This window comes from Gracilinanus agilis, chromosome 2 (assembly GCF_016433145.1).
Source record: "Gracilinanus agilis isolate LMUSP501 chromosome 2, AgileGrace, whole genome shotgun sequence".
Lineage (NCBI taxonomy): Eukaryota > Metazoa > Chordata > Mammalia > Didelphimorphia > Didelphidae > Gracilinanus > Gracilinanus agilis.
Genome location: NC_058131.1, coordinates 660,053,501 through 660,079,753, shown reverse-complemented (window position 1 = coordinate 660,079,753; position 26,253 = coordinate 660,053,501). Strand labels below are relative to the sequence as shown.

At 34.9% G+C, this 26,253-nt stretch overlaps 1 pseudogene; it reads left to right on the top strand.

Annotated features, from left to right (window-relative positions):
* The first annotated feature begins 22,797 nt into the window (after positions 1-22,797).
* On the top strand, positions 22,798-23,338 carry LOC123234323 (annotated as a pseudogene).
* Positions 23,339-26,253: the final 2,915 nt, after the last annotated feature.

The window sequence follows — 26,253 nt, the reverse complement described above, 5'->3', positions numbered from 1 at the left end:
TCTCAATCCACTGAGCCACCCAGCTGCCCCTCTTAGAATATAGATTTAAGAATATAACTAATTGTATTCCCTGAACATATTTTTAGATGAATGACAATGACTTTTGCTAGTTAAGTGAATATAATCAAGTATCTTAATGTCTATACATTTCATACTACTTCCTGAGTTTTGATTTCCATAATGAAAGACTTTAAACCATACTGGAAAATTCTCATACTAACTGACAGTGATAATTTATGTTAATGAGACGAATTTGAGCTCAATATTTTCACTCAAATATATTGCAACTCTTATTAGTTTGTGTGGCTTTCAGTCTCTGATAATAAGAAAAATGGGAAGGAACTTTGGTAGGATTTTACTTTGGGAACTGAAACCTCTTAGAATTTTTTTTACAGTGTTAGTTCAGAGTTCAATTGAATATGAGAAAGCCTAATAAATGAAATATTTCCCATGAACATTTTGTGGATTTCCTGGGGCTTCCATGTCACATAACCAACAGAATGAAGAACTAGACACTTCTTCAGCCCCATGATCTCTCAAACCTCTCCAAAAAAGGAATTATATACAAGATAAAGAAGTTTAATATTTCTCTAAGATCTAAGCCACTAAAAACTTTATAAAAACCAGATATACACAATTCAGAGAAAGCTAATCTCTAGCCATTTATAGCTTATGTAACACTCTTAGAAGTGCACAAACTCACTCATTGGCATGCAACAGAAATCAGTTCTGTATTCCTTCCTCCCAGTGCCAGAGAAAACTGAAAGGTAAATTCGTCTTCAGGCTGAGTCTATAACATTAAAGAGTCCTGTGCTCTATCAGAGCTTAGAAAACTGAGGAACAAAAGGAACCAGAACAGGACACCAGCACATGTGAAACGTTGCAAAGATTGAAGGAAAGGGACTGACGTCCTGCTAAGACCAGTTCTATTCTCTTAGAAATCAACTAGGGTAGAAATGAAGGGCAGTGAAATGTAAATTTCCCAGTGTGTGAGGAAGCTAAGATAGTTTTGAGGTCTTGCATCCAGAAAAAACTATAAAGGAGTTAGAATTGGATAGTAATCAATTTGAGAATGATTGTAAGGAGAGGAAGCCTGACAGTAACAAATTTTCTAGACAGAAGAAAACTCAGTTAAAGACCTTGGATAAAATAATCAGATAACCCAAAAAGGAGGAAATTAGGGGGCAGCTGGGTAGCTCAGTGGATTGAGAGCCAGGTCTAGAGACAGGAGGTCCTAGGTTCAAATCTGGCCTCAGACACTTCCCAGCTGTGTGACCCTGGGCAAGTCACTTGACCCCCATTGCCTACCCTTACCATATTGACTCCAAGACAGAAGGTAAGTGTTTAAAAAAAAAAAAGGAAGAAATTAACAAAAGACTGGAATATGACTTTCAGATCAGCCCAGACATTTTTTTTATAATTATTGTAGATCAATAAAAATAAATCAGTAACTGATGAAATAGAGCACTCTGTTAGTTCCTAAGAAATTTTGGAACCAGAGGAGAATATTCCTTAATGGAATAAAAGAAAAATAGAAGTGTGAAAACATAATTTAAAGATTGTATGAGAAAAAATAATTGGCAAAATAGGAAAAGAAAATTCAAAGCCATAGCAGCGAATTTTACCAAAGGGGGAAAAAAAAGTGAGAACATCTGAATGGAATATAAATACACAGAAGTTAAGGACAATATGAAAGAGAAGAGAAGCAAAAACCAACAATATTCAGACATTTCATTGATATGGAAGAGAGGATGCATAGAGAAAACTTGAAAGCCATCAGTGCTGCAGAAAAAAAATTCAAGTTGTTTGTGTTTTTCTTTTTAAATGATGACTACATCTCAAGAAACAATAAAAGAAAATGGCCCCAAACTTCTGAACACAGAAAACCAATTGAAAGAATCCATAGTCTAGAAAACAAGGAAAATAAATACCTTTGATATGAATCCTTAGTGGTTAAATTGAACAAATCCAATGACAATAAATTCCTTAATGGATCAAGAGTAAGATCTTAAATATGAAAGGAAGGAAATTCAAATGTTATGACTGTTAGGTGCCCAACTAGAAATTGTAGGAAGAATGGAATAACTTCTTTTCAAAATTAAAGGAGCTCAACATTTAGCCCAAGGTGACATAATATACTAATCTAAAACTAACCTTTACTGAAAAGGTGAACATTTAATAAAAAGATACATTCAAACCTTTCCTTGGGAGGGGAGGAACAGATTTGAACAAACCATTTTCTTTTAAGGATCATAGAAAACAAACATAAGAAAGGAAACAAGCACAGAAACCAACAACAACAGGAAAAGAACAACAGAAATTACTAAGAGATTTCTTTCTAAAAGCAAACAAAGAGACAAGTGTGAAAGTGTAAGACTAACAGTAGAGATGATAGAAAAACAGAACTGAAACATTGTGGCCCATACTTCATAATTCCCTGCCTACAGATGAATCAATGTTGTTGTTGGGAGGACTAATTAGTGAATGAGAAGATATATAAAAAGAATGAAGGGTAGAAGAAGATAGAGGAGTATGTGTATTGTATCCAAATCAAAGCAAAGTTTAAAAATGAAGGTGGAATAAATACTGAAGACTCTCAAAAAAACAACAAAACTATAAAAATAAAAAAAGATGGCCTTCCAGAAAATGGCTGAGGAAGCAGAGGAAGATATAGAAACAAGTGAATAAATGAGAAGTAAAAATTGAAAAAATGAAAAAATCTCATTATTGTGTTAGGATGTGGTCCTCTGAAGAACCTCCCATGGAGGAAGAAAGATATTCTACAATGGAGATTGAGATCTTATAATTAATATTATCATTAGGGATTTGGTGCTAAATGAAAGAGCATACCTCTTCATTAGCAAAAGATCTCTGTCAATCACTTTGAAGATTTCCCAATGTAACAAATTATGGTCTAGTTTGTTTTGTGAGGCACAGAGAAAACTAGATTCATATAGGTAGTAGGCATCAAAGTCAAGATTTGAACCTAGATTTTTCTGAATCATTTGAGTTGAATTAATCTCCTAAGAAAAACAGGCACCCCAAAAAGTGGGAGAATATGACCCAGAGAAGAAATTTAATGAGTAAAATCAGGAAATGATGCTTTGGATTACAGAGTTATATTAAGAGCAACTTCATTAAGGCAAATAAAAACGAAAATGTTGTTTTTAGTGCACTTCAACCATAAATGAAAAATTATTATGTAGTAAACTTGGATTTAACTCTGAATTTTAAGGAAAAATGTGAGATTTCATTTCTCTTCCTAACCATTACTTATTGAGAAGATCTAAAAAAATGACTAAATTCAATCTGAGATGTTTTTATGGATCTGTAATCTTTTTAATGTGAATGCTCCAATCAATGGTGTTTTAGTCCATTAAGTTCTCATATTGTGTGAATATTATCAATTTCCTTCCATAAACTCTTCAAGATCCACTAAAACATATCTCTTGAAATATGCAGGGCAAAACTTCAGTATACAGGTTGTTCATCAATTATCATTATAGTTAACCTTGACTTTTGTTTGCATAGCCCCTTGATGATATATTTTACATGTCTTCTGATATAGAATCATTGATAGATAGTAAACTCAATCTTATTTATGTCCAAAATCTGCCCCTCCATTGGTGTGGCCTGTACTTTTCATTCTTCAGAGGCTATAGTATTCTTTTCAAATTAAAAAAATACATTTTTAAATAACAGTTTTCTGACTTTCTGCGATCCATATCCCTTCCCCCATCCTACTTTTCTCTCCTCCCCAAGATTGCAGGTAATAAGATATATGTTGTATATCTGTTATCATACAATATATATTTTCATGTTCATCAGATTGTAGGAGAAGACACATATTGCTTTGTGAAAAAATTCACAAAGGAAATAAACTGTAGAATGATGTACTTCAATCTGCATTCAGATTAGGTTCTTCTGTGATGACATTTATGATCATGAGTCCCTTGGAGTTGTACTGGGTCCTTGCATTGCTAATAATAGTTGACTCATTCACTGTTGACTATCATACATTATTATTGATACTGTGTACAAGAGACTACAGTATTCCACAATTCATAGCAAAATAAAATTATGTAAATAAATTTGTTTGAAATAGATGGACTTTTTGTAAGAACCACCGCTCAGGGGATATGAGAAATATGGTATTTTCAAAATTCAATTGTGTACTCCCTTAATTTAATTCATTTTTGAGTTCAACTTATCTTCTATTTTCAGTGATTGTCTAAGAAATAAAAGTATTGATAGACTAATACTATTGGATGAGGTCAAATAAATTAAAAAAATTCTTTAAACACACATAATTAGTTGAACACATATTGGCTCTTTGCATAGATATAACAATGAATTCCACATAAGCTTTGTCCTCTAGCAGACTTCAGTTTAATAGGAGAGGTCAATTAAAGTTCCAAAAATACCATACTAAAGAGATAATGAAAAGCACATAAAGTTCTATACAAAGTTGGAAATTTCAAAGGATGGAGAAGGAATGAGCTAAGATGGCAGAGTAAAGAATGCTCTACTCCCCTGATCCCTCCACATGCAAAAAAAAAAAAAAAAAAAAAAGAAAATGAATCATCCATCCAAAAATAAAGGAAATCTAAAGGAATATGTCTCACTGTTGAAAGAGGAGAGAGCAACCCAGATAGCATAGCATCTGGGAGAACTGGCAGATCTTAGAGCAGTCCACAACTCCAGTGGAGTCAAGGAAGCTACAAATGGGAACAAGCCTGGCCAGAGTCACTCCACACAGGTATATAGAAGAGAAGAAAAGTACAAAGCCCTGGGTTTTAAAGGGAGTAGAGAAAGAACTGGAAACACAGTAATCTATTCATTCCCATGTGGCATCATAACTCTGGGCTACAGAGAAACAAAAATGGGGAACTGGAATTATATTGAAGTAACCTATTCACTATCATGTGGCAGCACAATTCCTGAGGTGATGGAACCCAAAGTAAGGAACCTTCCCATTCCAAGCCACTTGGTCAGGGAAAGGAAATAGAAGAGTAGGGACAAGATCAGCCCACAAAGCAATAGGGGAACTGTTAGCATGGGGTGTTGAATATAGCTGGACAAAACAGCTACCAGCGGGGCAGCTGGGTAGCTCAGTGGAGTGAGAGTCAGGCCTAGAGACAGGAGGTCCTAGGTTCAAACCCGGCCTCAGCCACTTCCCAGCTCTGTGACCCTGGGCAAGTCACTTGACCCCCATTGCCCACCCTTACCACTCTTCCACCTATGAGACAATACACCAAAGTACAAGGGTTAAAAAAAAAAAAACACAGCTACCAGAGCAAGCCAGCTAGACTGCCCCCTTGATAGACACACATGAGAAACAACAGGAGTCAGTTGTACCCCATGTAATGAGAGGAGAGAAGTCTGCAACCTTGAAACAATTCACCTCCTGAGAGAGAGAGACAGAGAGAGAGAGAGACAGACAGAGAGAGACAGACAGAGAGAGAGAGACAGACAGAGAGAGACAGACAGAGAGAGAGAGACAGACAGAGAGAGAGAGACACAGAGAGACACAGAGAGAGAGAGAGAAGAAACAGGACTGTAAGGAATGGTGAACTGGAAGAAAGTAAAATGAGAAGAACCAAGAGAATACTATACACAGGAAGTGAAACATTGTGGAACAATACAATGTAATAGATTTTGGTAAAAAAAGACAATCCCCATTCAATGAGAATGAATTCTATCCACATTGAGAAAAAGAACTGTGGAATTAGAAACACAGAAGAAAAGCAAAAGGCTTATCATTCATATATATGGATATATGATTGGGGATTTTGGTTTTGAAAGATTGGTCTATTGCAAAAATGAATAATATGGAAATAGGTATAAATGATAACATTTGTATAACCCAGTGGAAGTGCTTATTGGATCTGGGAGCAGGGAACTTAGAAGGGAGGGGAAAAACTGAAATATGTAAACATGGAAAAATATTTTAAAATAAAAAAAAATTTTAAAGAAAAAAAAAGAATTTCCTTCACCTCTGCTAAAGTAAAAAAGAAAAAAAGCAGGGGTGGTAATCATGATTTTAGACAAAGCAAAAATAAGAATTGATGTAATCCAAAGAAATAAGAAAGGAATTTATATCATAATAAAAACACCATAGACAATGAAACAATATCAATATTAAATCTATTTGTACCAAATAACATAGCAATCAGATTCCTTTAGGAAAAATTGCATGAGTTATAGGAGCAAAGAGATAGTGAAATGTTACTATTAGGGGACCTCAATCTTCCCCTCTCAGAAGTATATAAATCCAACCAAAAAATAAAGAAGTTTAAGAAGAAAATAGAACTTGAGAAAAATTGGAAATGATAGATTTCTAAAGAAAAATGAATGGCAATAGAAAGGAAAAACTTTTTCTCAATAGTACAGTGACTCCCAAATTAGGCGCCACTGCCCCCTGGTGGGTGCTGCAGCAATCCAGGGGGGACGGTGATGGCCACAGGTGCATTTGGGGGTGTAGAATAACTATAAGGGGTGGTGATAGTATGTGACAGGGGGCTCTAAGTAATATTTTTTCTGGAAAGGGGGCGGTAGGCAAAAAAAGTTTTTGAACCCCTGCAGTAGTACATGGCACTTTTACAAAAAACATGACCACATAATAGGACATAAAAACCTCAAGCCCAAATGTAAGAAAATAAAATTATTAAACAAATATTTCCAGACCAAAACACAATAAAAACTACACTCAACAAAGGACATCAGGAAGAAAAACTAAAAATTAATTGGAAACTAAATAATCTTATCCTAAAGAATGATTGGGGAATAATCAACAATTCCATTAAAGAAAACGACAACAAGGAGACAATATATCAGAATTGGGGGGAGGTAGCCAAACCAGTACTTAGGGGGAAATTCATATCCATAAATGTTTACATCAATTAAATAGAAAAAAGAGATGACCAAAAAATTGGACTTGCAACTAAAAAACTAGAAAAATAGTAAATCAAAACCGTCCAATTAGACACAAAATGAGAAATCATGATAAATCAAGGGAGAGATGAATAATACTGAAAGTAAGAAAACCATTGAACTGATAAAAAAGATAAACAGCTGTTTTTATGGAAAAATAAATGAAATAACAAAATAAAATAAACCATTGCTCAACCTGATTAAAAAAATAGGAAGATGGAGGGGACCTTTGAGGTTATCTAATCCAAACATTCATCAGGAAACAGTCCTAAAGACATTATTAACTGATCTGTCCAGATTCAGCAGTTCATAAGTCGCAGAGGTGAGGATATGAATATATACCTTCCGACTAAATCCAGTCATTTCCAACGTAGTACAATTGAAAGACAGTCTATTTCCTATATTGGGGATTAGGAAGGCTTTGGGGAAGAGGACATTAAGAAGATTGCTGGAAGTATTGATAGAAATTTGCCATAAAAACAGGAAATAAAATTGACCAAAGCCTTCTTAAATATCTCCTAGAATTCTGAGAATAATATTGAGAACAGAAATATCATACCTTATGAATTTTCACCCACTAGTGGGTTGGTAGTATCAAAGAAAAATGATGAAATTATAATGTATTCCTTTTGCTACTTTTCTGATTGTCTGATTAATTGGGGCTTTTTTTCCTTTTAATCTTACCAGACACTCATGTAACACTTGACGTTTCTAGAGTGCTTCCCCAAACATTGTCTCTTTGTTGTTGTTTTTATCTCTTTTTTTAATCCAGTAGACAGATGTAAGCAAGCACATAAACAATTGACAAAGTCTAAGTGCTTTTGAAAATTGGCAAAATAACATGTGGTAGTGATTGTAACTAGAAATACATGGAAAGCTATGCTTTTTACAATTTATTATCTACTAGTGGAAGAGATGACATTATTCTATAACTTCAAAATTTAATAATAATAATAAAGCTTATTATGGCATCTTAGGTCTCTTATTTCATTTTCATTTAATATTACCTTCCTTTAAAGATTTGTAATTTTTCTAGCCAATGTATGTAATTATTTTGTTTTTATTTGTCTCACTGTTAATGTCAGTCACTCAGTATTCCTCTGAATTATTCATTGTTCCTTGCAGAGATAATAAATAATCTCATTTGATCTCCATAACAACTTGCTATTGAATGGTATTACTTAAAAAAAAAAAAAAAACACCTCTGAAAGGGAGTATTCATCACCTGCCTGTAGGATTCTAACTGGGGAGTATGAGTGCCCAATTGAGGGATTAGTTTGAGTGGTTTATATACAAATATTAGAAAATTTTGAATCCAGTTTCATTATCCTTTTTGTATGAACATTTATTCCCCTTTTAAAAAATCTATTAAAAGTATGTTAATTTATTTAAAATGTTATCTTTGATGACTGACCATTAGTGACAGTGGTACTGGAAAGAGTTCTCCATTATAACTTGGAAAAAAACAAAGAATACATTTTTGAGAAAGCTTTAGTCCAATGTTCAAAATAAAGCAAAGGAAATGTTAATTTAAAATTGAATCTTCAATAGACAATTAAGACAACTACTCAGGTTTAAAAAATAACATAGTTTATGTCTTATTTTTCTTCATGTCTTAAACAATCAGGCTCTCTCTTTTTGTTCAAAATATTAAAATGAAACAATATACCCATGTTAAAGAGAGGTAAAGAAACCCATACAACTCTCTATGTATATGTCAACAAGGAAAAACACAGAACCACTGAAGTAGTCATCAAAAATAAATCTTTAATCAGGAAAGAGATAGGTCCATAATAATTGGCCACTACACAGAGTCAAGCACCAAATACTACATAGAGTTGAAACCTTGGGACTCTGGGGACAATATCTCTGAGAAGATTGTTGGCTAGATTATTCTCCAAAGAATAATAAAACTTGGGGATCTTATATACCTTTTGGGGAATTAAGTACAGCAAATATACACTGACAGCTCACAAATAAGCTTGGGAAAGAGACTATAGCCATTGACTAGGGTATCAGGGAATGGCCTAACTTATAATGGATACTCAAGAGAGAGTCCAGCCAGGATTGGACTGCCTGGAAGAGAATTCTAATACAATGGGACAAGCTTCTGCAGAAAGAGAATCCTCCTAGGGCTGTGAACTTTCTACTAGTCCAACTAAGCCCTAGGAGCAAGACTCAGAACATAGGGTTACAAGACCAGGTCAGAGAGACTTTGATTGTTTCCTGAGATGCATTAGAGCAGCCCACAGTGAAAGGAAGGGACGTGGATAAAAGAGGCATTTTTTGGACTGGAGTTCTGCTTTCTCTCTAGAGGTTGTTGTTTGAGACAGAAGACTTGTGGACTGGTAGGCTAGGAAATATTTTTTTAATTTCTTTCCCTCTTTATTTCTTTCTTTGACTATATTTATATTAAAATTAAATTGTTAAAAGCTATTATCATCCTCATGATTTAAGAACTAATTATTTTTTATAAATAGCAACCACAATAATATTTTTAAACGAATATCATATTTCCAAACCAATTTCTAAATATTACCATTTATCATATTACATTTGGTATAATATTAATTTTTCAATATTATACCTCTAAGACAAAAAGGGGACAACATTTGATTCTGTCTACTAGTCCCACCTAACCTGGGAACAGTAAGCACTTTAAAGTCTATTGTTCAGTCTGAAATGGGGTTAGTCAGGGATTTCCCTCAGGGTGAGTTCTCAGGGGACAGGGATAAATTTGGGGTTCCCAAAAACTCAGTTGACTGGGTAGCAAGAAGGAAATATTAAGTTGAAATGGAAATATGAGAATGTCCATTTTAACATTTTTCTGGGAACTCTGTAACCAGACTAAAAGTTATTTTAAGAAACATTTCCTTCAACAAGAGAAAATTTTGTGAACATTTGAGTTACAGGTTCTCAGAAAACCAATGGAATGAAACATGAAAGTTACTTTCACTGAATTTGCCAAAAGGCAATCCTATAAAATAGAAATTTGGCAAATTGAATAAGGATAAAGATTAAGATATGGCATTTTGAGTATCTCAGTATATATAAGCGTTAAGATCCCTGTTTTAATCTTGTCTTCATTTTACAGGCAACAACTTGGCAGAGTGTGATTGGAGTGCAGGGAATGATCTTAATGATCTGTAGGGAATTTGAAAGATAGGTTCAACTTCAGTCTGTGGGAATCTTCAAGTCTCCCTGGTATTGTAGATGCCTAATGGCATCCTAATTTCCCTTAAGGGAAGGGTCTCATTTATTTTAGCCATAGCCTCTGGAGAATATTTGCTTATTTGACTTAAATCCCAAAGTCTTTGCAAGCAGGTACCCTTAGGCTTAAACTAAAACTGCCGTTTGGACTCCTTTGATTCTGTCAGAAATACCACTACAAGAGCTTAGCCTGCTATTTGACTTGGGATGGGAAAATTTATTTCCATTTCTTCCTGCTTCTATCATGTTAACATAATCCATATAGATTATTTTAGGGGGCAGACAGAAAGCAGTTTTAGGAGTATGGTTTTCCTACCTGAAATGAAGTTGCTGCTTTCTATATGCTTCAAAGATAGAGTTCTAGTTCTTACACATTCATTGACTCAATGTACATAGATGATCAAAATAACTATATTTTTTTTTTAATGTATAAAGGTTGGGAATGAAAGAATCTACTCGAGATCTGAATTATTTTCTTTTATCCTCTACATGAATTATACTAAACTCTGGATAAATCAGTGGCTTTCACCAGTTTGAATCACCTGACAGCAGGGTGGGGTGAGGTGGGGGAAGAAAGGGAGGGAAGAAGACTAGTTCTATCATATAATTCATGAAAACTTATGTAGAAAATTGTTAATACATGTAATTGGTAAAAAATAATTAAAAATAAATGGCGAGGGCTGTTTTAAATATTATTTAATAGGATTCAATCACTTACAAAGTTTTCTTTCTATGTATTTTCTGAACTTTTTCTTTCCTTCTTGTTCATATAGGAAAGAGCACATAGAAGTCTGCAGGATATTAACAAACACATAGAGAAAAGCATTATTATTTATCATTTGATTATTTTCAAAGACAATTAGATACATGAATAAATAGATCTTTAATATCTTGTTCCTGTAGATTTTTTCCCTGTATGACTTTTTCTTTAAAAAAGTTTTGATTTTTTTATTAATTATGTCATTTTAATAACCATTGGGTATTCTTTTAGCACCAGGGCAATAGCCTTAAGAAGTTTTAAACATGACTCCAATTCATAGCTTTCTCCATAACACCAGGAAATCAGTTGATGGATTTCATTAGAACAAGTTAAAATTAACTACATAAAAAAGAGGCAATGAAATAGCTCCTGGAAAATGATGGAAATTTTTTTTTCTGGCCTGGATGAAACCTTATTGTCAATATTCAGAGTAAAACATTAAGTAAAAGTTTAATTGTGGTTTCATTTAAAAATGTTACTCACCATAAAGTCTAGGAAATTTCCAGTGATGAGTCAGATGAGTTGATTCTGTTTGTCTTGTCACCATATATTGATGTGCTAGGTAATCCTGAATTAAGCTGAGTAACAGAAAAGAAGGAAAGACAATCTAATGAAATGGTATTACTTAAATCTGTTTGGGTCTAAACAGCAGTAGCCCTTAGGGTGCCTCTGTGTCTTAGAATTTATTTCTTCTCTCACATGCTTCTTGTTGACCCTGTCTGTTTTTGCTATCCCATTGTTATTTTTCCAGGAATTCCCTGGAGTTTCCCTGAAATCTTTCAACCTTTAATTTTACAAGCAAGAATGAGGCAGTGGACAATAGAAATCTACTGTGCCTTTTTTAGAAGAAAATGTTAGGAGACTCACAGGGGATGCCCTCAGAAGCTTCCATTTCTTTCTCATGTGCCCATCTCCATTCATCTTTTTATTTGAACCAGGGAATTTTTTTCTGTTTGCCCTCAAAAAGTATTGCAAAATGAGTGAGCTCCCCTTAACTTCCTGACTTTACCTCCTTCAATAATAGTTCACATTTATGTAGCACTTTATAGTTTATAAAAGTACCTTCCTCAGCATATTCTTGGGAAAGAGCAGAACTATTATATGGATTTATTTTGAATTTTGACAGATTTCTCAAGGAATTTTTCTACTTTCTTCTCTGCATTGTATGCTTTGTATATATTCTAATTACATTATTGAAAAAACTGTTTGCAAAACAGTTTAACAAAAACTGTGTTAAGAGGAGATTATCAAATGTTTCTTGAAATTATTTGTGATCAACTGAGTCCTTCCACTGTAATGGCCCTGTTCAAAATGATAAAAGAAACAATCTCTTAATTTGTATGTGTAATGATATTTTCTTGGTCCTTCCTCCTCTTGAAATTCTCTGTGGCATCATTGAGCACTTTCTCTTCCTGGACAGTCACAACTCTTAGATTTCATAACATTGTTATTTCTTGGTTTTCCTACCTGCTTGATGGTCTCTTCTTAGTCCCCTTTGTTGGATCTGCATCTCCTCTCTGTCTCTGTGTCTCTATCTCTGTCTCTCTGTCTATCTCTGTCTCTGTTTTTGACTCTGTCTGTCTTTCTGTCTCTCTGTCTCTGTCTCTCTCATATACATACATATATACATGTCCTGGGCACAATTCTCTTTTCTTTTTATATTTTCTCACATGACGATCTTATCTCCAATAGATTTAATTATTGTCTTCCTGAAAATGATTCCTGCATCTATATATCCACCTCTAATCTCTATTCTGAACTCCATCTAGTTCATTGTTCATTTCAAGCTGGATGTCACTCAGGCATGTTGAAATCTGTTTGTCCAGAAGAGAACTCATTATCTTTCTCTCAAAACAGAGCTCTCTTCTGAATTTTCTTGACCCTGCCACAACCTTGCCCCTTCCCATTCTTCTTATACTTTATTTCTCTCTATATTCTATAATGCAGCCACCCAGGCCTTCACAATGAATACTATCTCTCACCTAGATTGCTTCTCATTGACTGTCCTTCATTCCTGAAATGTGATCCTCCTTACTGCCATCTTTTAGTTTCCTTATCTTCCTTGAAGACACAACACAAAGTTTCACCTTCTATCTTTCCTGCCTCCTTCACCCAAGCATGTACTGATAGTGTCTTCCCTTTAAGATTACCTTCCATTTAAACTCTGTATACCTTATGTGTACATAGTTATTTACATGTCTCCCTCATTCGAATATGAGCTTTTTAAAGTCAAGGATCATGCTATTGCCTTTCTTCATATTCTCAGAGTATAGCATACTGACTAGCATATTAAAAGTGGTTAGTAAATGATTGTTTCCTGACTGAATGATTGTTAAGATCTTTCAGCTCTCTAAGCCCACAATATTGGAGTCATCCTTGAGTCTTTCTTCATACTTACTCTACATATCTAATTAGTTGTTTCATTTTCCATATATATATATTTTTGTTTGTTTTGTTTTGTTTTCTCCCTTCTCTCTACTCACTTACCTGTGTAAGGATGGGTTTTGTGCAAGGGAGAGGGGACAAAAGGAGCCAGAGAAGGAGTGGCTGACAGTTGGTAACAGTTGGTGACAGTTGAGACCAGAGGGAATTCTGGGAAAGGGTTCGGAGGAGAAAGGAAAGAGGAGGAGGACATCCCAGCTTGAATCCAGTCCTGAGGGCTTCCTGAGGATCTTTCTTTGGATATTGATACCCCAGTTCCCTGGTCAAAGGCATCCCATTGCTTCTCATCCATCAAGACTTCAACTGTAGAGCCAACTAAGTTTTTGGACTCCATTTTGGAAGCGATCTTTCAGTCTCCTTCCCCCATTACCCAACCTTGCTGAATGACCCCCTTTCAATCAAAACTTACAATTATAGAAAAGGATAGAAATAGAAACAGAAGGAGAAGGGGGGAGAAGAAGCTTGGGAGTGAGAACCCCTAAGGTTTCCATCTGAGTGATGGACCCCATAGGAATAGTGAAGAGGGCACCCCAAAATCCCTCTGCCCTTCACCCCTTTCTCTAACCCCTGAATTGTGAAGAATAAAAGCCATTCATTAGTCAGATAGCATTCCAGAGTGCCTGAGAGACAACAAGAGAGGAGGGAACCACAACTTGGTCTGGCTCCCTCCATCCTGGAGCTAGACCGCCTGCTGTGAAGTTGATTGATCTTGGGGGAGGCTTGCATGAACCCTGCCCTCATTCAGAATAGGATTGGGGTACCACATGCCTCATCTTATAGGGAAGCCTCATCCCCAACTCCTGTGGGGTGGCACGACCATCCAGGTCACCCAATTTCAGGGTGACACCCCCTCAAAGTCTTTCAGTGTATATTTGGAGGGAGGGGAGAGCTAGAAGAGAGTCTTACCTCATGGACTTTCTCTATCTCCCTTTCTATTATAACATTAATTACTGGCTCATTATTATTGCAGCTGCCACTTTAGTTCAGGACCTCATCACCTTTCATCTGTGTTATTGCAGTAACCTCCTACTTTGTCTCCTTGCTTCAAGTTTCTCCCTATGTGAATTCATCCTTCACATAGCTAAAAGTGATTTTCCTAAAACTCAGATATAAGTAGATCAACAATCTATTTAATGAATTCTAATAGCTCTCTGTTACCACTAATGTAAAAAAAAAAGAAAGTTTTCTGTTTGTCATTTAAAACTCTTTACAATTTAGTCCCTTCCTACCATTCCAGACTTCTTAAAAATTACTTCTATCTACATATTCTATCATTCAACCCTTTTGACTTTCTTGCTCATGTTGCTCAGTTTTCTATATTGGTGATTTTACCTCATGCTTAGATTTCTTTCATTACTCAGTTCTTTTTCTCAGAATCCCTTGCTTCCTTGAAGAATTATGCCAAAACCCACCTTTTGAGAGAGATCTTTCCCTATCTCCTCAGTTGTTAATACTTTCCTCACTGAGATTACATTCCATCTACTCTGAATGCACCATCTATTTCTCTGTTTCTATAATTGCTTTCTTTCCAGTAGAACATCAGCTCCTTGTGTGCAGGAACTGATTTTCTTTTATTTTGTATCCCCAGTGATTATAGACCAAGGAATGTATGATGTTTTTTTCAGTATTATGCCAAAATCATTATGATTGTGGAAGGAAGCCTACTTAATTTTTATGTATTTTATGGTTTATTATTCCTCTCCAAATTAATCATCCAGTGGTAAACCTCTAGTCCAGTGATTCTCAAAGTGGATACTACTGCCCCCTGGTGGGTGCTGCAGAGCTCCAGGGAAGCGGTGATGGCCACAGGTGCATTTATCTTTCCTATTAATTGCTATTAAAATTTTTAAAAAAATTACAGGAGGCTAAGTAATATTTTTTCTGGAAAGGGGGCGGTAGGCCAAAAAAGTTTGGGAACCACTGCTCTAGTCCTTCATTTGACTGTTCTACTCCTTGGAAAAATAGAATTATTTCTCCATGGGCTTAAACTTTAAATCTTCTCAGCTTCATTGAAATAGGATTGGGTATCTATGTTATTGTAAGACATGGGTATGATTTCTTTCTTTCCTTTTTCTTTCGTTATTTTATTGATTGGTTGATTGGTATTTCTTTATTTTCCATGGTTACAAGATTTCATGTTCTATCATGTTCTATCTCTCCCTTATTCCCTCCCCCATCCCAGAGCTGACAAGCAATTCCACTGGGTTATACATGTGTTGTACTTCAAAATCTATTTCCATATTATTCATAGTTGTAATAGAATGTTCTTTTAAAGCCAAAACCCCAGTCATATCCTTATCAAACGATGTGCTCGATCATATGTTTTCCTTCTGCATTTCTGTTCCCACAGCTCTTTCTCTGGATGTGGATAGCGTTCTTTCTCATAAATTCCTCTGGATTATCCTGGGTCATTGCATTGCTACATGTTGAGAATTCTGTTACATTTGATTGTCCCACAATGTTTCACTTTCTGTGTAAAATATTCTCCTGGTTCTGCCCATTTCACTTGGCACTAGGGTTTCTTTAGAGACATTCTGTGACTTCACAATTACCACACTGAACTTTTTCTGATAGTGTTATTTGTATGTGTTATTTGGATTCATTCTTGAAGCCTGTGATATTTTCGGATCTTGATTCTGTCATCTACCTTGTTTACTTCTAGCTTTGTGTCTTCTGACAATTTGATAAATATACCTCCTGTGCAGTTTCCCAATACATTAATTGAATTTTGGATATGATAAAAAAAAAAAGTTAAAAGCCTCACAATGTGCCACTAGAAACATCTATCCATTTATCAATATTCTCAGTGTCAAATTGTTCAACTAGTCATGAACCCCATTGGCTAGCACTGTCATATCCTGGTAAGGATATGTCAATCAATTTCTCTATGATTCTACTTACCAACTCTAACACCCTTCTCTGGCTTTCATTCATTATGCATTGTGATTCCCCAGTCAAAAAGTGAGCTCCTTGAGGGCTGGAGCTGTCTTGCTCTTTGTATCTCTATCTCCAGTGTAAAAAGGAGAAGGATATTGTAGAGTGGCCAACTTCAGGTCCCACTTCCAACAAATAATTGTGTGACCAAAGGCCATCATTTAACTCTTCAGAGTTCTAGGCAAAGAGTGTCAAACATGTAGCCTACAGGCTGTATGTAATCCACAACTCTCCTGAGACCTAAATCAGATTAAAATTCAATTTGGAAATATTAAAAAAAATAAATAAATAGTAAAACATATTGTATGTTATTCCATATTATATTATTAATACATATTATTTTAAAACTAAGTCAATATTTACCCCACAGTGATGTAATTAGAAGTTCCCATTTTTATCTGAGTTACCCCAACTGCTCTGGGAAATAGCTATAGAATAAAGTTGCTGAGAAAGTGATTATCTAAATTGATAGATCATCCAGGTATTCCCTATTTAAGTGAAACTGTAGGTCTAGTTCTTCTACTTATCCCTAGTGATTAACACAGAACCCAAAACATTATAAGCATTTAATGAACACCTTTTTTAATTAATTCACTCATTTATTCATCTAGTCCACATTTCTCCATCTTATCCACAGTAATATGATGAAAGTTTTGTGAAAATTCTTTAATGGAATCACAGTAAGCTCCACATACCACAAAATTTAAAGTTATTATTTTATAGGTCTAAAAGTCATGATTTGCATCAATAGAAGTTATTTGGAAGCAGAAATTGATTTAATATAAAGAAATTTCCAACAATTTGAACTGTCCAACAAGATAATGGGATACATCATGAATGTATCACCTAGTTTCTGGAAATATCAATCAATCAATCCATCAAAAAACATTTATTAAGCACCTAGTATGTACCTAACCCTGTGATAAGTGGTAGAGATACAAAATAGAGATGATGTCTTCCTTCAAGAAGAGTAAAATGTAATGGTACAGAGGTTGGATCTTTATTAGCCAGAAATATTGTAAGGAATTTTTGAATTGATTGAAAGATTAGATTACATATTCACTAACACTCTTTCAACTCTGCTCTTACATTTATAACATTCTCCTGATGTATTCTAAAGCTTATATTGAGAGCTAAATATGACTCTATGGTCACTTTAGACAATTGCATCTTCTTTGAAATCAGAGTATAAAATATAAATCGTGGAAAGGAATATCCAGGACTAGTTTGTTTTTTTTTACTGTATATCTTAAATGAGATATGTTCTTCATATAATGATGTATGAATCTAATTGTCTAAATATCAATTTTTAAATAAATGCTTTGATCTCTTTCTCAAGCACTCCCCTTTTCTAAACCTTATTATTAAAAAAACATCTGCTGAACTGTAATTATCTTCTTTATTTAGGTTACATTAACTCCAGGGTATCTGAACAAGAAATCTTTCAGGATTGAAAGACAAGTCTGAACTTGACTTTATGAGTTTACTATGTCACCAGCACTTAGGAAATGAAGATAGACAAGAGAGGCAGAGACAGATTCACATATACAAATTTCACTATGGTAGAATTCTTCCTGTCCAAGGAAAGAATAGTTTGTGAAGAAACTTTTATTCATCAGGAAGAAAAAGAAAAACATTGTCAAAATAGAAAAAAAAAGTCTATACCCTTGTGCATAACAAAAATACTCAGACAGTTTCACTGCAAGCATATTAAAAAATAAATAGAGAAAAAGCTTTCTGCCTCCAAGCTTACCCCCTTCACAAAAGAAAGAGGTGATAATTGGGACTATCGCCCTAACTGCTACAGAGGTATTTATAGTATATTCTATTTCTGAAGACAAGATATGTTGAATTTAACCATGAATTTGGCAGAAAAGAGACAAGGCATAATTAATAATAATAATAACAGCAGTGATAAGAGTAACAATAACAACAATAATAAAAACTGTGAAATTTACATTTTAAAAGCCACCATATTTACGATGGCAGAATACTTATTCAACACCTATTATACTTCATTGTGTTAGGTGCTAGGGGAACAAAGACAAGAACACAAGGTGGTGCCTTCTGCTAGACTGGATGTTCCTTGAGTGAAGGGAATATTTTACTTTTTGTTACTATATCCTTAGTTTCTAAAACAATGTCATTTAAAAAGTGCTTACTGATTTATTGATTAACTTAGTAAAGACTGACTTCTTAAATATAGATTTCACTATTCGTATTATTGTTATTTTTTATTATCATTATTATTATGCTCTGTCCCTTTCCTGACAAATATGCCTGGTTAAGTTAAAAATAGTCTTTGGAAACAGTATGTGCTATTAGCACCTATAATTGTGGCAATTAGGGTGATAGATGTGTACAACATATATGAATGTGTATACAAAATAGACACAAAGTAATTTGTAGAGAAGGCAGTAGCAGTTGGAAGAGTGGGAGAATATATAGAGAAGGGTCACGAGCTGGGCACTGAATCTAAGGTTTCAGTGAGGGAGAAGAGGGAATGCATTTGAGGTATGAGGATAAATGATGCAAAAACTGAAGGTGATATTAGTACTGTGTATGAGGAATGGCAAAAGTTCAGGTGGGCTAAACTGTAGTATACAGTAAATATTGTACATTTAAGCTATGAAGGTAGGGTGAGAGAAACCTGTAAGTGGCTTTAAATGACAAAATTGTTTTACGTAGGATCCTTGAATTAATAAGACACTATTGGAATTTCTTGAGAAAAAGAAAGCGACATGGTCAAACCTGAGCTGGAAAACTGTCATGTTGCCAGCTGAGTGAAGAATGGATGATAGTGGGGAGAGATTGTCCTCCCAGATGATCATGGGGCAGTGCTTATTTCAAGCATTCTTTCACGGACCTAAAATATCCTTGAAAGACTACCAAAGGGAAGCTTAACTCCATTTATAAAGCTTTGTGTTTTTAAAAGAAAAGTTGCTATTAATTTAATCATTTAATCAAATTATAATCTTATTGCTAGTGGTCCTGGTCATGGAAATACATGCACAAACATGCACACATATACTTATATAATACATACACCCATATATAGAATATGTATTTAGGTGTGAATATATTATAGTTGCACATAAATACATATACACATATCTTCAATGTAGAATATTTTAGAAGTAGGATTATACAGACTAACAGTGAAATATTGCTATAAAAAGAAGAGACTAAGGATATATAATACATATTTTGATAATTATTTTGTAGTATACCAGATCATAATTAAAATAGGAAAATTACTCAGAGAAGACTAGGTGGTGGTGGTGGTGGTGGTGGTGGTGGTGGGGTGTGTGTGTGTGTGTGTGTGTGTGTGTGTCATGTGAACCTAGTAATCTTGAAAAGCAGAATTACCACATCTGAGAAAAATCGATCTTCTTTCCAACTCTCCAATGCTTATGCTCAAGGAACTCCTGCTGACTTCAAAAAGGAATCCTGGAAAATGAAGAGGTATATAAAGGCATAGAGGGAGAGGAGAGCATAAGGCAGTATTTTTATTAAAAAAAGAAACAGAGGAAGAGTCAGGAATTGTATGTGCTAAAATAAGATGGCCTGTTTGCATATACTTCATGTTTATTTAGCTGAAAACATTTCCTAGATTTAGGGGAACTGATGAGACCAAGCATTTATCTGCATAGAATCCCTTGAATATCTTGCTAAGCCTCTCATACTAGGATCCAACATTTACAGAGGAAAAAAAATTCCATTTCGTGACATTTAATGGATCACAATCTGTTGACCTCTGGGGAATGATTTTGCCTCAACTTACAATTGGAGGAAGGCATCTTAAGAAAAGTTCACTTTTTATTTAAAAGCATCAAAAGATTGGAGAGAACAATGAGGCTCAGCTGTATTATACAATGTTATTGTCCCACATGTATTATAGGTCATATACAGTATCTGTTTATGATGGGGAAGTAAAAAGCAACACCATAAATGACATTTTTTACCACTGGCTGGGAGAGGTCAAAACAGAAGATAGTGGCTACTTTGCCTTTTTTTTTTTTTTTTTTTTTTTTTACTAACTTTGAGCTGCAGGCGACAAAGAATACTTCTATATCACTGATAGTCTCTTGGAAACCAAACAGATGTAGGTAAAAACTATACCCAGAATTTATTTCCATTGATATTTGTTTAAACAACAATGATACGAACTATGAATATCACATGGTTTTCTTCCATTTGCAAAATTACCTTGATGTTTTATCATGCTTGCATCATCTGTTTTTAGTATGCCTTTGCATATATGGAAATTTGAAATGTCTATCAACATTTTATTAGCCTTTGATTTATGTATTTTATTCCCCAATAGACTATACATTCTCTGAGGTGAGGAACTAATTATAATTATTATTTTAATCCTAGTGCCCAAAAATGCATTGTAAATGTGATCATCTGAATTAGATCAGAATCAAATTGGAATGGCTTCTTGTTTATATGACTGAAATGATTGAGATGAAAATCATTTGCAGGAATGGTGTTGACAACTATTGTTAGATAACCTATGTTACTGGTTGCTTATGACTTCATTAGCAAGTATCATTATTATACCAGTTTGGATTTTGAATGAATAAATATATATATATAAAGGGGGAGAGAGAGAGTATAAATTAATAAATTTCTAAAGTGCTAGAAGATGTTGGCATTTGATACTGTGGAAAGGATGCTAAAATTGATATCAAAAGACCTGAATTTAATTCCAACGTAAGTGATCATGGCTAAATTACTTCAGTCTTCTGGGCTTCAGTGTCATCAACTGTAAGATCAGAACTGGATGATGAACACCAAAATATCTTTGACATTTTAATATATTATTCTCAAAGGATAACATTAGGACCTCTGAAAAAATCTCTGCAGCCAGGAACAATAAAGCAATAGTTGGTTTGTTATAATTACCTATTGCTAGTGAGAAATGAAGAAAAGAATGAAGAGAACTATTATATTATCCATTATTCATGGGGTGGTCTATCTGAATGAGGGTTTCAGGTAATCAACATAACAATAAACACTGGGGGACATGGAGAGAGAAGAAAGCAGGAACATCTGGAGCATGAATAGTGGCCATGAGAAGCTCTCACTAACATTTTGTATCCTGGAAATAATTTCTCAAACTTTAAAGAAATACCAAAAAGTCAAGAGATTGTCATTATCAAGGTTGGGCCCTGCCAATATAATAAATATGTTACTGTTGTTTAATAATTTTTTTATCAGTTGAACTACAAATGGAGTATTTAAAAACTAGACAAAAATAGCAAAAGTTCACTTGGTGAATCAAAAGTTTCAAAATCTTAAGGCAAATGATGACAGAGAGCCAGGCCTAGAGATGGGAAGTCTTGGGTAACCCTGGGCTTTGCAACCCTGGGCAAGGTACTTAACATCAATTTTCTAGCCCTTCCTGCTCTTCTACCTTGAAACCAATCCTTAGTATTAATTCTAAGATGGAAGGTAAAGGTTTAAAAAACAACTGTGGTATTGGTTCAAAAAGTAGAAATCTAAGATAGTAGAACATAATAGAAAAGGAAGAATTGGGAAACAAAATGAATTAATAAACTCAATAATAAAAGCCTGGCAAGTTGATGATCTGACTGTTCAAAGACAATTCATTCAGAAATAATGCCCATGATCATAGTAAGTATTTTCCTTTGTTAACGCAGTTGATTCCATGCAATGTAGCGCTATTTGAAACTTATTGTGTTCATGTGTTACCAATACATTTTTGGGAGGGGAAACTTCATGATATATAGTATTTGTGTTAGGTTTCTTTATGTAATCTGCTACTTTTATCTCCAATAATTAATGTTAGTATGAAACTTGTGGTTATTTTCATGATAATTTTTTAAATAAAGACTTATCCTTAGTACTATGATGTATAATGCTACCTTCATATAGTCTGATCTTCTCAGACTTGATAAGTGCCTGAGAACATGCAAGTCATCATACCCTGATGACTTACTGAGCAACCACATTTCCAGATGAAGTTCTAAGGGACCCTCCTTGTCCAGAAAAGATAAATGCCATTGTATATTTGCATTTTCTTGGTGTGTTAGAAAAAAAGTAAACATTCTCTTTTTTAAAATATTCAGTGACCTGAGAGTACCTCATTTCATCCCTACATCAACCCTCCACTAATACAGTGCTGGTATTATAACTAGGCATACAACAGGGCATATGATGAATCTCATTTCACTGTCTTTTTTTCTCTCTTCATGAAAAACTTGTCATTCAGATATTAACTCTTTTTTCTGATTTATTTATAGCAAAAAATGAAGATTATTGTTATGTAACACCTCTAGCTAAATGAGTCTACTCAATGGTTATTAAAATATGATTAAATAATTAAAATTCTGAGTCCAAGTTTGTTGACAATCTAAAACCTGAATGATTCTTACCATCCTCTGACCCCTTTGTTACAATCACTACAAAAGCAAAAGTGGCTACTCAGTGCAGCAGCAGCCCTTCTCTCTCCACAGCGGTCATCTATGACCTCTGACGCCCCAGCAAACATGTTGAAGGGACCCACAATTGGCATTGATCTTGGCACCACTACTCCTGTGTAGGAGTCTTCCAACATGGGAAAGTGGCATTCCTAATAACCAAAGAAACAGGACCACCTCCAACTACTTTGTTTTCACTGACACAGAACGTTTAATCAATGATGCTGCAAAGAATCAAGTTGCAACGAACCCCACCAACATAGTTTTTGATGCCAAATGTCTGATTGGTTGCAGATTTAATGATGCAGTTGTATAGTCAGACATGAAGCACTGGCCTTTCACGGTGGTGAATGACGCAGGCAGGCCTAAGGTCCAAGTGGAGTACAAAGGGGAGACCAAAAGTTTCTATCCAGAGGAAGTATCATCTATGATCTTGGCCAAGATGAAAGAAATTGCTGATGCTTCCCTTGGGAAGACTGTCACAAATGCTGTTGTCATAGTACCAGCCTACTTCAACGATTCCCAAAGACAGGCCACCAAAGATGCTGGAACCATCCCTGGTCTCAGTGTCCTCCAAATCATCAATGAGCCAACTGCTGCTTTTGGATGAGCACAGGGAAGGACAACAAGATCACTGTCACCAATGACAAAGGTCATCTGAGCAAAGAAGACATTGAGCACATGGTCCAGGAGGCAGAGAAGTACAAGGCTGAAGATAAGAATCAGAGAAACGAGGTGTCTTCCAAGAATTCTCTTGAGTCTTATGCTCTCAACATGAAGGCAACTATTGAGGATGATAAACTGCAAGGCAAAATTGGTGATGAAGACAAACAGAAGATCCTTGACAAATGCAATGAAATAATCAACTGGCTGGATAAGAACCAGACTGCTGAAAAGGAAGAATTTGAGCATCAGCAGAAGGAATTGGAAAAAGTCTGCAACCCCAACATCACCAAACTGTACAAAAGTGCAGGAGGCATGCCAGGGGGCATGCCTGTTGGGTTCCCAGAAGGTGGAGCAGCCCCATCTGGAGGTACTTCTTGTGGACTTACCATTGAAGAGGTTGACTAAATGTACCAGAAGAAAAAACATTCCACACAGTTTTCCAAAAATTGAAGGACTCAAATTTGTAGCCAAGGCAGTAGCAGTTTAAAAAATAACATTTATTTAAACTACTGTGTAAATCTGGGCATTCTGAATACTTGAATGCGTGCAGAGGGAGAAGTGAACAACATTGCACTTTATCAGTATTGTATAAAAACAAGTGGGAATGCAATTCCTTGTCCTGGAGAATGAAAATATTTAAAATTTACACCAAAAAAAAAAAAAAGCAAAACCGATTTGTATAGAATTGAGCTACAATTCTTCCAATTTCATAGAATGTAAGGGCTAAACATGCATTGTTATTCTATGACCAGTCTAATGGCAATGCTCTTTTGCTCTTTTCTATGTTTAGGTAGACTGGCCCTTGGAAAACAGACTCAGTATGAATATAATTCCTACTCTCATGCATCATGGCATAAATTTGACTCAGGGTTCTTGTAAACTTCACCAAAGATTATAAGTTATCTTGGTTCTACAATGCTTGAAAATCTATAAATATGTCCAAGGAACAAATCACAACCTACAAAATTAAATTTCAATCACATAAAAATATAAACTTTGCTATAAACAAAATAAATGTAGCTAGAGTAAAAAAAAACAAATAAATATAATCCTCAATTTAATTATCTCTAAATATTTTATATCTGATAGAGAGTGGATTGACATATACCAAGAAACATTTTCCACATGACCAGGGCAAAGGTAGCCAAAGTATATAAATAAATATTTTTCAAATAGTAAATTATAGAAGTCATATGAATGATTTCAGCAAATTACCAATAAAACATGCCTATCAAAACAACTCCTAGATGTCAATGTACAACCATTAAATTGGTAAAAATGAGAAATGTTGAAAATGGTCACTGTTAAAGGGGCTGAGTAAAGAGAGAAGATAATTATATTTTCGGTAGACTTATGAATTGATACCAATATTATGGAAAGCCACATGGAAATGGACAGAAATTAAAAAATTCATAGACCATGGAAGTCAAAAGTAGAAAAGACCCATATACTTCATCATATTCATATTTTTGTGGAAGTAAAAAATCTAGAAACTGAAGTAGAAACCCATAAAATGGTAATCACTAGACAAATTATAGCAAAGGAATGCACTTTTATATTATATACATGCTATCCATGTATATAATATACTGGCTACTTGCAGTATTTTATCCTTGACTTGGGGACTCTTGAATTTAGCTATAATATTCTTGGGAGTTGTCATATGGTGATTTTTTTTTCCAGAGGCAATCTGTGGATTCTATCAATTTCTATTTTACCCTCTTGTTCAAGAATATCAGGGCAATTTTTTTTGATAATTTCTAATGTTATGATGGCTAGGCTCGTTTTTTGATCATGGCTTTCACGTAGTCCAATAATTCTTAAATTTTCTCTCCTAAATCTATTTTCCATGTCAGTTGTTCTTTCAATGAGATATTTCATGTTTATTCTTTTTTTATTTTTTGATTTTGTTTCATTGTTTTTTGATGTCTCATAAAGTCATTAGCTGCTAGTTGCCCAATTCTAATACTTAAATTATTTTTGAGTTTCTGAATTTCTTTTACATTTGGCCAATTCTATATTTTCTTCTTTCATTGATTTAATTTCTCTTCCCCATTTTTCTCCTACCTCTCTTAATTGATTCTTTAAATCCTTTTTGAGGTCTTCCAGAATCTGAGACCAATTCATATTTTTCTTTGAATTTTTGTGTGTATTTGCTTTGCATTCACGATCCTCTACTGTGTCTGGCCATGCTCATCATAAAATTTCTCTGTGGTTGGTAATTCTTTTTTATTTTTGATCATTTTACTAGCATTTTTTTTACCTTTTATTTTAAAAACAGTCTCTGTTCTTAAGGGAAAGACAGCACTCTCTTAAACATCAGTTCTTCCTTGACACTACCTCTATTTCTGGGGTTCTACAAGTTTCAATTCTTCTAAAGTAATGTGATGGTCTATGAACTGGGTCCTCCTCCCACTGCTAATTCATTTGTGTCCTGGGACTGCTGAAGTCTTGCAGAACTCAGAGTACTGAAAGCTACCCTGTGCTGGGGCTCAGGTTTAGCCTTAGGTTTGGATAGGAACTTTTCATCTCATTCTGAGGTTGATCAGGTCAGGTACACTTGTGGAGTACTTTGACTTGGGGCTTGTAATTTTGCCTTGAGCTTGTCTCTGGACTCTGGGCCTTGTTTCAGGCTTACATAGGTCAGGTGTAGTGCAAACTGCCTTGTGCTGGGTTTTAGATCCTCGATATAGTTTTGGACTGGGGCTCCAGGCCTTATTTTGGGCTTACACAGACCAGGAACACTGTGGATTGCCTTGCATTGAGGTTTAGGGCCTCACTCTGAGCTTGCACAGACCAGGCATGCTATGCAGTTTGCTTTGCACTGAGATTCAGGACCTCACCACCTGCTTGGCTAAG